The sequence below is a fragment of the Pangasianodon hypophthalmus genome, chromosome 7, assembly GCF_027358585.1.
Source record: "Pangasianodon hypophthalmus isolate fPanHyp1 chromosome 7, fPanHyp1.pri, whole genome shotgun sequence".
Taxonomy (NCBI): domain Eukaryota; kingdom Metazoa; phylum Chordata; class Actinopteri; order Siluriformes; family Pangasiidae; genus Pangasianodon; species Pangasianodon hypophthalmus.
This window is the reverse complement of record NC_069716.1, coordinates 24,807,306-24,817,974: the sequence shown is the minus strand read 5'-3', so window position 1 is coordinate 24,817,974 and position 10,669 is coordinate 24,807,306. Positions and strand designations below refer to the sequence as shown.

The window sequence follows — 10,669 nt, the reverse complement described above, 5'->3', positions numbered from 1 at the left end:
GTTTTGTTGTTAGCTTCTTAAAAAAAAAATAGAGCAAGAGCTTCTTTTCACACTCATCATTTTCCAGTGATGCTCAAAGTCATATTTACTGTCTGGATTTCTCATCCTTGTCTTGTCTCGGCTAATTAGCGATCTGTGAAACGACGAGCATGATGATATTGACAGCGGTGATGTTAGCATGAAAGTTGAAGCTTTGGAAGCTGTTTGAGTAGAGTGTACAGATGAGGTGGTGAGAGCACTGGACAGACCAAAGGACTAAAGCGCTGCCGCATCACACTCTTCCACTGTCAGTAGGTAGTCAAGCGGCGTTGTGGGTAATACAGAAAACCTGTTAACCAAAATGAAAATAGAATAACATACAGAAAAAAAAGTTCAACTCATAATTTCATTACAGTAAATCTTTTCAGAATTAAAGATCACAGATAAGCAATCGAGTTTTTCAGGGTGGATTTTTTCTTTAATTCTCAAAGGTTCTTAATATTCTCAGTGCATAGTTGTAGGTTTAGAGAGGACACTCAGAAAAAAAACAGTCTGTAAATAAACAATCTGAAAACAGTTGGAGATCCGACTACAAGTTGAGGGTTTAACCAGCTATAAACCTTCAAACACACGTTTCTGGGACAGTGTACAAAATGAACACAGCAGCTCTTATGTGCTTATCCCCTGTGCACTTTACTTTGTCAGATCTCTCTGTCTGAAGCCTAATGCTGATTGCAAATGCATTGATCAAAGGATTTTCAGAGCTGGTGAAGGGGAAAAAATGCTTAATGAGGAGATCTGTAGTGCTATTTTCTTGCACAAGATGGCAGTGTGTGTTTGCAAGATGCAATAAATGCACTGCAAACACACCAGGTCTGCATTCCTTTTTACTGAATTTTTCAGTTCATTAATATTGTATGAATTCCTGTCATTGTCTTCAAAGCTATTCCATTACTTTATTAGTTCACGTGAAGTTCATTAGCTACCGGATGGTTTGAATCAACATCAGCATCGAGAGCTGAGGAGCAGAATTAAACAGGAAGACTTCGTGATCAGATTCAATTCTCTTTTAAAAAAACAGAAATAAACTGTGGATGAATAGTTTATAAAGGCAAATAAGATTTAATTAGAATGAACAAGGCTGATGCTGTTGGATTTCGTTTGAGTTCACACCAAATCAGCAAGGGCGAATTTGCAAGAGATCATATTGGGTGCTGTAGCCTGTTCTGTAATTCTTGCATTGGTTGGTAGTCGTTCCTATTTTTGGTACTGAGTTTTTACAGCTCTGATTCAAGTCGCAAGTCGTCCCTTAGTTCTGACTCTCAAGTCAACCTAGTCTTAAGACCCAATGCATTTACGAGTTAAACAGATACTACTGCTGTGTCCAGACTGAGCTGTGAGTCTTAAGCTTTGAAGTCCAAGTTGAGTTTTTTTGTCACAAGTATTGAAATTCAAGTTGAAGCCTAAATCAAATTGAGAGAAATTAAACCAAGTTGAGCTGTGAGTCATAAGCACGGAAGTCGTAATTAGGTTGCGAGTCATAAGCATTGAAGTTTAAGTTGAGTTGTGATTTACAAGCACTGACGTTCAAGTCGAAGTCCGAATCAAATCGAGAGTCATAAGCACTGAAGTTCAAGTTGAGTTGTGAGTCATAAGCATTGAAGTCCAATATGAGGGTGCTTTGTAAGCACTGAAATTCAAGTTAAAGTCTGAATCAAACTGAGTCGTAAGCATTGAAGTTCAAGTGGAGTTGTGAGTCATAAGCACTGAAATTCAAGTGAAATCCGACTCAAATTGAGAGTCAAAAGCAGTGAAGTTCAAGTTGAGTTGCAAGTCATAAGCACTGAAGTTCAAGTGAAATCCGAATCAAATTGAGAGTCAAAAGCAGTGAAGCTCAAATTGAGTTGCGAATCATAAGCACTGAAATTCAAGTGAAATCCGACTCAAATTGAGAGTCAAAAGCAGTGAAGTTCAAATTGAGTTGCGAGTCATAAGCACTGAAATTCAAGTTGAGTTGTGAGTCATAAGCATTGAAGTCCAATATGAGTGGTGCTTTGTAAGCACTGAAATTCAAGTTAAAGTCTGAATCAAACTGAGTCATAAGCACTGAAGTTCATTATGAGTTGTGATTTATAAGCCCTGAAGTTCGAGTGAAAGTCTGAATCAAATTGAGTAATAAGTATTGAAGTCCAAATTAAGTTGTGTGCCATGAGCATTGAAGTCCAATATGAGTGGTGCTTTGTAAGCACTGAAATTCAAGTTAAAGTCTGAATCAAACTGAGTCGTCACAACTCAATAACACAAACACCAAATTTTAAGCTTTTAATTCCAAGTTGTGTTACAAGTCATGACTTTGAAGTCTGAGTCTCAAGTCAATAAATTAAGGACTCCAGTGAGACTCAAACTGTAACCCGTTAGAAGGAAAATCACTCAAAAGAGCACAACCTGTGATGACTGGGAGGATACAGTGCATTCACTTGATCACGTCTTGATTCTGTCCTTGCTCAGTTTTAGAACAGATCCTGACAAGCTGTAAAATGGATAAAAGGGAAAATGGACTTTTTTAGAAAGAAACCTGGTTATTTATATTCAGCTCCTCTCTGAAAGCACATTGCCATCGTTGAGAGGTCTGGTGCATCTGCTGTGTGGATGTGTTAAGCAGCGATAGCTGGATTAATCCTGTTTCAATCCATTATTGATAATGAAAAATGATGCTTTCTCGCACTCCTGGGCTTTTTATACTCTCCTGCTGATTTTTACATCAGTTATTGCATTTTCTTTTTTGCTCCCATGTACAGACCAACGATCACACTGACAGCAGTTGTGCCTCGGTAACTTACTTGAACTTAAACTGTATATAAATTGCTCTCGGTAGGGTGGTGATGCGTAGGTGGTTGCATAACCTTGTCTGGCAGGTCAGATGCTTGTTTTTCTCATGAATAAAAGCTGCGCTGAATCAATCGCTCTTTTTTTTGTGACCACTCAGTCCTGAAACTGCTCAGAGCACATGTATTTTTTATTATAGAGTAAATAATGTGGCATATTTATTACTGAGACTGTTGGGAAGTTTAGTTTGCCCGGATTTGCTGTCAGACAGCTGTTATGTAATGATGGTGTGCTCAAAACTAGATTCATAAAGCATCTCGGTGTAGATGTACTGCGTCTGCATCCACCTGCATTTGTCTTATACACTGGCAGGTTTATGCAAATTTAGTAGTGGCATTTTCTGTCCACTCGAGAAGGCAAAGGCCAACTGCAGACAATTTTTTGAGGTATTGTAGACAAACGTCTTTGTCAAACAGCTTATCAGACGCAGCGGAAAAATACTGTGCTCCTACTCTGTCATACAGATCCGACTGGCTGCTCTGCCAGAACACAGACTCTGCCATTATTCCTTCTAAATGAGGACAGTCCCCTGCAGTCTGGTTTCTGATTGGTCATGTGACTTGGCACTTTAATATATTAACTCGAACCTATTTGACTTGGTGCAATGAGGCATTCGATTAGTACACTACTGTTTTTAAAAATAGTTACCACGGAATTACCACTGTATTTAAAATGTCTAAGAATAAAGGAATAACTCCTGTCTGTCTGTCAGGATTTCACTTGATCTAAGAAAATCTCTTGTCTGTCTGTGTCTGTTAATTTGTCTATCCTTCTGTTTGTCTTTGTTTTTGGCTAGCTGTCTGTCTGTCTGTCTGTCTAGCTTTCTCTTTATCTGTCTGTCTGTCTTTCTGTATGTCTACATTTTAATTCATCTGTTTCTCTGTCTGCCTGTGTTTTTGACTTTTTGTTTACTGTATCTCTTTATATGTCTGTTGTCTGGCTATGCGTCTTTCTTTCTATCTTCCTGTCTACCTACCTGTCTATTTGTATGTTTGTGTCCTATTTGTCTGCTGTATCTATCTGTTTGTCGTTCTTTCAGTCTGTCAGTCAGTCTGGGCATCTCTGTCTGTCTGTATGTCTGTCAGTCAGTCTGTCTATCAGTCAGTGTATCTCTGAGTGTGTCTGTCTCTGCCAGTCTGTCTCTGCCAGTCTGTCTCTGCCAGTCTGTCTCTGCCAGTCTGTCTCTGCTAGTCTGTCTCTGCTAGTCTGTCTTTGCCTCGCTCTCATTATATTATACACCGATCAGCCATAACATTAAAACCACGGACAGGTGAAGTGAATAACATTGATTATCTCGTTACAGTGGCACCTGTCAAGGGGTGGGATATATTAGGCAGCGAGTGAACAGTCAGTTCTCAAAGCGGATCTGTTGGAAGCAGGAAAAATGGGCAAGCATAAGGATCTGAGCGACTTTTAACAAGGGCCGAATTGTGATGGCTAGACGACTGGGTCAGAGCATCTCCAAAATGGCAGGTCGTGTGGTATGTTCCTAGCTAGCCCATCTGGTCCGATCCCACAGAAGATCTATTGTAGCACAAATTGCTGAAAAAGTTCATGCTGGCTATGACAGAAAGGTGTCAGAACACAGTGCATCGCAGCTTGCTGCGTATGGGGCTGTGTAGCCACAGAGCAGTCAGAGTGCCCATGCTGACCCCTGTCCACCGCCGAAAGAACTGGAGCATGGAGCAACTGAAGAAGGTGGACTGGTCTGATGAATCATGTTTTCTTTTACATCATGTGGACAACCGGGTGTGTGTGCGTCACTTACCTGGCACTAGGATGCAGTATGGGAAGAAGGCAAGCCAATAGAGGCAGTGTGATGCTGTGGGCAATGTTCTGCTGGGAAACATTGGGTCCTGGCATTCATGTGAATTTTACTTTGCTCAGGAATGGTTTGAGGAACATGACAGAGTTCAAGGTGTTGACTCGGCCTACAAATTCCCCAGATCTCAATCCAGTTGAGCATCTGGGGGATGTGTTGGACAAACAAGTCCGATCCATGGAGGCCCCACCTCGCAACTTAAAGGATCTGCTGGTACCGTCTTAGTGCCAGATACCACAGCACACCTTCAGAGGTCTTGTGGCCATGCCTCAACAGGCCAGAGCTGTTTTGGTGGCACAAGGGGGACCTACACAATATTAGGCGGGTGGTTTTAATGTTATGGCTGATCAGTGTATATCTGGGCAGAGGCATAGTGTGAACTAATGGAGCTCAGTCTTGCTTGTTTTTGTTCTTGTTGTTGTTTTTTGCTCTCTGTTGGTAATGAGGTCGTTTCGTGCATTGTCAACATTACAGTTTTTGGTGTGGTAACATGAGGCCCTTAATGAAACTGCAAAGTAACCAACTCTCAACTGGCTGCATCAGTTTTTTTTTTTTAGAAATGAGAGATGAAGAAATGAAGGAAGTTGGTTATATTGTTTCCTGTGTTGGTTACTTTGACACTACATCTTGTTTGCATCTCTCTGTCTGTATCAGTCTGTCTGGATGGATGGGTGGATGGGTGTGTGAATGAACAAACATACAAATCTTGTCTTTGTCCAGCTGGGGAAAATACATCCAAATGTAGAGACTGATTTTTCTGCAGTTTGAAAAGGGATTTATTACGGGCAGATATTTGGGATTATACATAATTTTAATGGATCTCACATAAAAATGCTATCAGAGCATCCACAGTGACTTCAGATGCAATGACGCAGCAGTTTTGGTATCCAGAAAGCTGACCCAAACCTAAAATGTTGTGAATTTAAATATTATTTTTAATTTTTTTTTAATTTGTGCACTTTATAGGGAGATGATTCTGTCAAAAAGCCAAAGGAAACTGACAAAAAAAGAGAAGTTTAACTGAAACTGCTGTTATATAGCGAAATAGAGATGAGCTGTTTTCGTAGCGTCACAAAACTGAAAACACAAACTGGCATCAGCACTGTGCACAATTGCTGCAGGTGGGAGACTGAAGTCGGGGGGGATTGGAGGGCAACCATAGTGTGCTAGCGTGCTAATACGGCTGTGGAAGATTACACAGAATGGGTACATGCTGATTTCATTGTAGTCTTTCATCTGCAGTGACATATGTATCTAAAGCACCATTCCATCTGAGAACAGTAGGGATGAGAAGACATAACAAGTACATTAGTGTACTAATTGAGTCAATAACAGGTGTTAGTCATTTAGAAGCGCGTATATGTGTCACAGCAATACGAAAAAAATAACAGAGATTAGGTATGAGCAGATATTCAGACATATTTCAGTTTCTCACACAGTCTAAAACCTGACTTGTTTCAGTTTAAAATAACAAATCATTGAATAATTAAGGAATATCACACTTGGGCGTAACGTGCTGTTATAGAAAATTAATTATCACCTTCTGACTAATCAGAATGAAGAATTCAACAGTTGTGTGGTTTAAGAAAGTGCTGTTACCTCAGCAACCTTCTGCCTTAGGTTTAGATAAGTAGTAGAATAAAAACAAATCTTCATAGACTTTTATACCTTTCAGTAATCCTGAACATTCTGAAATTGCAGTTTTTCCAAGAATTAACTGAGGGTAGAACAAAAAATCAATGAGCTTTACACAGGTGTAGAATTGTGAACACTGTGTTTATCTGGCTCTCTGGTAGAGCAGCCTCATGAAGACGTCTGGGCTTTATTTGCATCACTGATTATTCGGTCGGAAGAAGAGATAACCAAGTGGAGGTGTAAAAGCAGCCGCTTCCTGTTACTTCATCTCTCAGAGACTGGCGAATTTGCATTTTTTCCCCCCACTTAATCTGGCTTTGTTTTTTTCCCCCCCAAGTGCTCTTCATGGGTGTTTCTAAAAGATGCACCTGTCAAATTTGGGTATTTGAAATTTGGAGTAGGCGTAAATAATTGGCACGAGCGGAACACAGCGGCGCTCTCACTGACTCACACAGAAACTTTAAGACCTGCTGTGCACCTCTGAGCTGTTTTAAATAAATCCTCATTCACTTTGCCTCATGACCTAAAAAGCTACATCAAATCAACAAGTGGCGACTTGTTGGCACAATGGATGAGCGCGCAGCCAGAGGTGGATAGTAATGCCCTCCACTTTAGATCATTTTTATTAATAAATGCTCTTCGTGAAAACAAGGTTCTGTTATGGGTTACATTTTCTCATGATGCTCTCGAACATCAGTGTTTCCTGAGGTCACTGAATGTTTTGGATCTTTCACCGTCACTCATTATAATCGTGTCAGATTATATTGTTTTGTGCAGCAACTGCTCTGTAATTATGTTCATCAAGCATCAATCGAGTTATCATCATAATTTCCAGCCTTCAAAAAAATGTGTCCCTTTAGTGTTGAATTATATTTTATTGTCTAACGGCTGATATAGGATTAACCAATCAGAGTCACGGATCTTTCCCATTTCTGTTTGAAAGCTACTGGCCAGATAGCTGCACTCTGAGCTCTGGGATATCAAAATGACAGTCGATTAAGTACAGGATGAGAAGAAGAAAGGTAGCTTTGGTGGCTCCCGAGTGGTGCAACAGAAAGTGTTCACGATAACATCTGCCTTCACACGTACGAATCCCGACAAGAGAGCAAAACTGGCCGTGCTCTCGGGGTGGGAAGGATGGCATCCTCTCTCCCCTGTAAATCTCAGGGACTCTAGCCAATCGTGGACGTTTGCGAGCTCATGTATGCAGAAGAGGGCAGATAGCACTTTGCTCTGAATGTGTTACGCTTCCCTGTAATGAAGCAATTAACAGTTCAGAATAGATGTGTCTTCATGTGGCTCAGAGGAAGCACATGTTAGCCCCAGTGGTAGCTGTTGTATGATTTGGGAGAACTGGCTTGTGGGTGGAAATTAGGGAGAAAATGGGAGAAAATGGGGGGAAAAAAGAAAGAAAGGTACATGTGGTTTTGTAATGTGTAATTTTTTTCCTATTACTCTCATGTTCTTTTAATTATTTGCAGTTGAACGGTCATGAAGGTATTTTATTTCCTATGCCAGTTAACATTATTAATATGATAAGATTGGTTGATGGTAGATCGTCCTTTAAATAATTTGCCTAGATGACAAATTCAGAATACCACTGCCTCTACTACTGTACTACTGGTTAGCAAACAACAAAATGCATGAGTGTGTCACACATATCCTAACTTAATTTCTGGCTACACCACTGCGTCACAACAAAAGCCTCAACCGACTGTGATTATTGAACAGGACAGTGAGAGGAAGCATAATTGCACAACACTTAGGAACAAGGATGCTTGAAAATGAAAATAACAGAAAATACACACATTATCTGTTATTATGAATCTTCTAATGCTACCAGTATTACAGTTTTTCCACTTTTTTTTTTCCCGAGAGCTGCATCCTCGCTGAATGAATAGCCTATCAAACACCAAGCCAACTTTAATGACGTCAATTCATGTCCCGCATCTGCCTCGAAATATTCATTCGCTGCCAATCTCACCTCCCATCCAGCCTCCATTAAAAAGATTCAGAATTATATTGTGAGTTGTGTTTTCTAACAGGGCAGTTTTACTGCACAAGGACTGCATCATGATTCAAACACATCTGCACAGAACACACACACACATTCCAATAGTGCAAATAATCAGACACAAAGGTTCCTATTGAACAGATTATTACCCACCTCATTCAGTCAGATACAAGGTTCATTAAAAGTGCCCTGAATCAGTTTCCTTTATTTATCTTCCCTGAGATTCAAGAGAGACCTGTTACTGTAAAAACAGCTAGAAAAAACAAACACAGATGTACATTATATAGTCAAAAGTATGTGGACACTTGACTATCACAACCATGTGTGGTTCTTCCCCAAACTGTTGCCACAAAGTTGGAAGCACGCAATTGTCTAGAATGTCTTTGTATGCTGTAGCATTACAATTTCTCTTCGGAACGAAGAGGCCTGAACCTGTTCCAGCATGACGATGCCCCTGTGCACAAAGCGAGCTCCATGAAGACATCATTTGCCAAGGTTGGAGTGGAAGAACTCGAGTGGTTTGCACAGAGCCTTTACCTCAACCCCACTGAACACTCTGATTAGTGAATAACCTCACTGATGAGACGTAATTTCTGTGTGTGTGTGTGTGTGTGTACACAATCTGGCCGTAAACAGCTTCACAGATTTTAATGTCTGCTGTCGTTCGTAGTTTCTGTTCTGTTGTTTCTCTTCTGTTTACTTGGTCCTTTGGTTCTCTGTAGGTTCATCTAACGCTTCACTCGTGCCGATAAAGTACTGGAACATCCATAAAGATGGCCCCGGAGATTCAGCCATGCTTTTAAAATGTTATTTTCTCATTTTCATTCAGATTCACCTTTTGAAAGTTTTTCCCCACACACACTCTTAGACTCACGCACATTTTCTCCACTCTTAGGCCAGACTCCATTTGCACCTCGACTCAAATCGTGTAATTACTCCTAATTGTCTGCTGAGACAGAAAAAGGCAGTCATTAGATAAAGATTTTACCTTTAATAGCTGATGGGTGCCATTAGTATAGCGTACATTAGCATTGCCTGGCTATCGTTATTATGAACGCTAGTGTTGTTGTGTGAAGTGTTCCTTCCATAGTGAGCTGAAATTAAAAAAACTCCTCTTGTCTGCAGTGTCCTGTTATGAATGACCACCGAAGAGGACTTTAGAAGTCAGATGAGCTATTAATAGAGCAAAATGAAGCTTTATTGACTTTTCCTGCTTGTGTCCTGTTTGCTGGGGGCCATGTGAGCCACTCCATCATCCTGACAGATCCAGTGCACACGGATGTGTGTGTGCCATAGTGTGCGTGATGTTCTGTGAAAGTATGATGGATGGGCTGGCAGGCGGACAAGGTGCGAGGCACAGCGTCCACCTGCGTTTTCAGCCTGAGCGTGTGTTTTTTTTTTAATTATTATTTTTTTTTATCAGACCCCAGACAGAAAGATGCCACATCGGCATATGCAGCGATCAAAGTATGAGAGTCTGGTGATGGATTACTGAGAGAGGCAGAGAGGGCACATACTGCGCTACTATCCGATCAACATTTTCATCGGCCATTATGGCACCGGGTAGAAAGGAACACCTGGGAGGAGTGGAAATTTCAGCTTTTCTTTGCTTCATTTTCAAAATTGTAGTTGTGTGTGTTTTTTGTTTTTTTTTAAATCTGAGAATGAGGATAAATAATACATTAAAGCAGTGGAAGCCCACAGAGGCTACGCCTCCTTCACTTGAACTGACAGGCACAGAGGCCACACCTCCTTCACTTGAACTGACAGGCACAGAGGCCACACCTCCTTCATTTTGACTAAAGGGCACAGAGGCCACACCTCCTTCATTCAAACTGACACACCCAGAGGCCACACCTTCTTCACTTGAACTGACACACCCAGATGCCACGCCTTCTTCACTTGAACTGACAGGCCCAGAGGCCACGCCTTCTTCACTTGAACTGACAGGCCCAGAGGCCACGCCTTCTTCACTTGAACTGACAGGCCCAGAGACCACGCCTTCTTTTCCTTTTCAAATGGGAAATATGTAATAATGACCAATCAGAAGTGAAGCTGTGTAAATTAATAATAATAATACAGTTTATTTTTTAAAGAGTATTTGCTACATAAACTACATCTCAAAGCACATCTCAGAAAATAGCAGAAAAGATACATTACAAGAGAGAAAAATAAATTTGTTTTATTTTCTAAAGATAAAAGTGTTCAAAGAAGGGGAAAATAAATAAAAAGAAGGGGGAAATAAATAAAAAAATAATTTTTTATTTATTAAAGAATGACACGTCATACTTTTTATCAGTTCAGAGTTAGATTTAGCATTGCGAAATACTGTG

At 40.5% G+C, this 10,669-nt stretch overlaps 1 protein-coding gene across 1 annotated transcript in view; it reads left to right on the top strand.

Annotated features, from left to right (window-relative positions):
- Positions 1–10,669, top strand: part of zgc:101566 (Transmembrane protein 263-B-like) — a 48,255-nt gene that overhangs the window by 3,388 nt on the left and 34,198 nt on the right. The gene's annotated exons all lie outside the window — the stretch shown is intronic.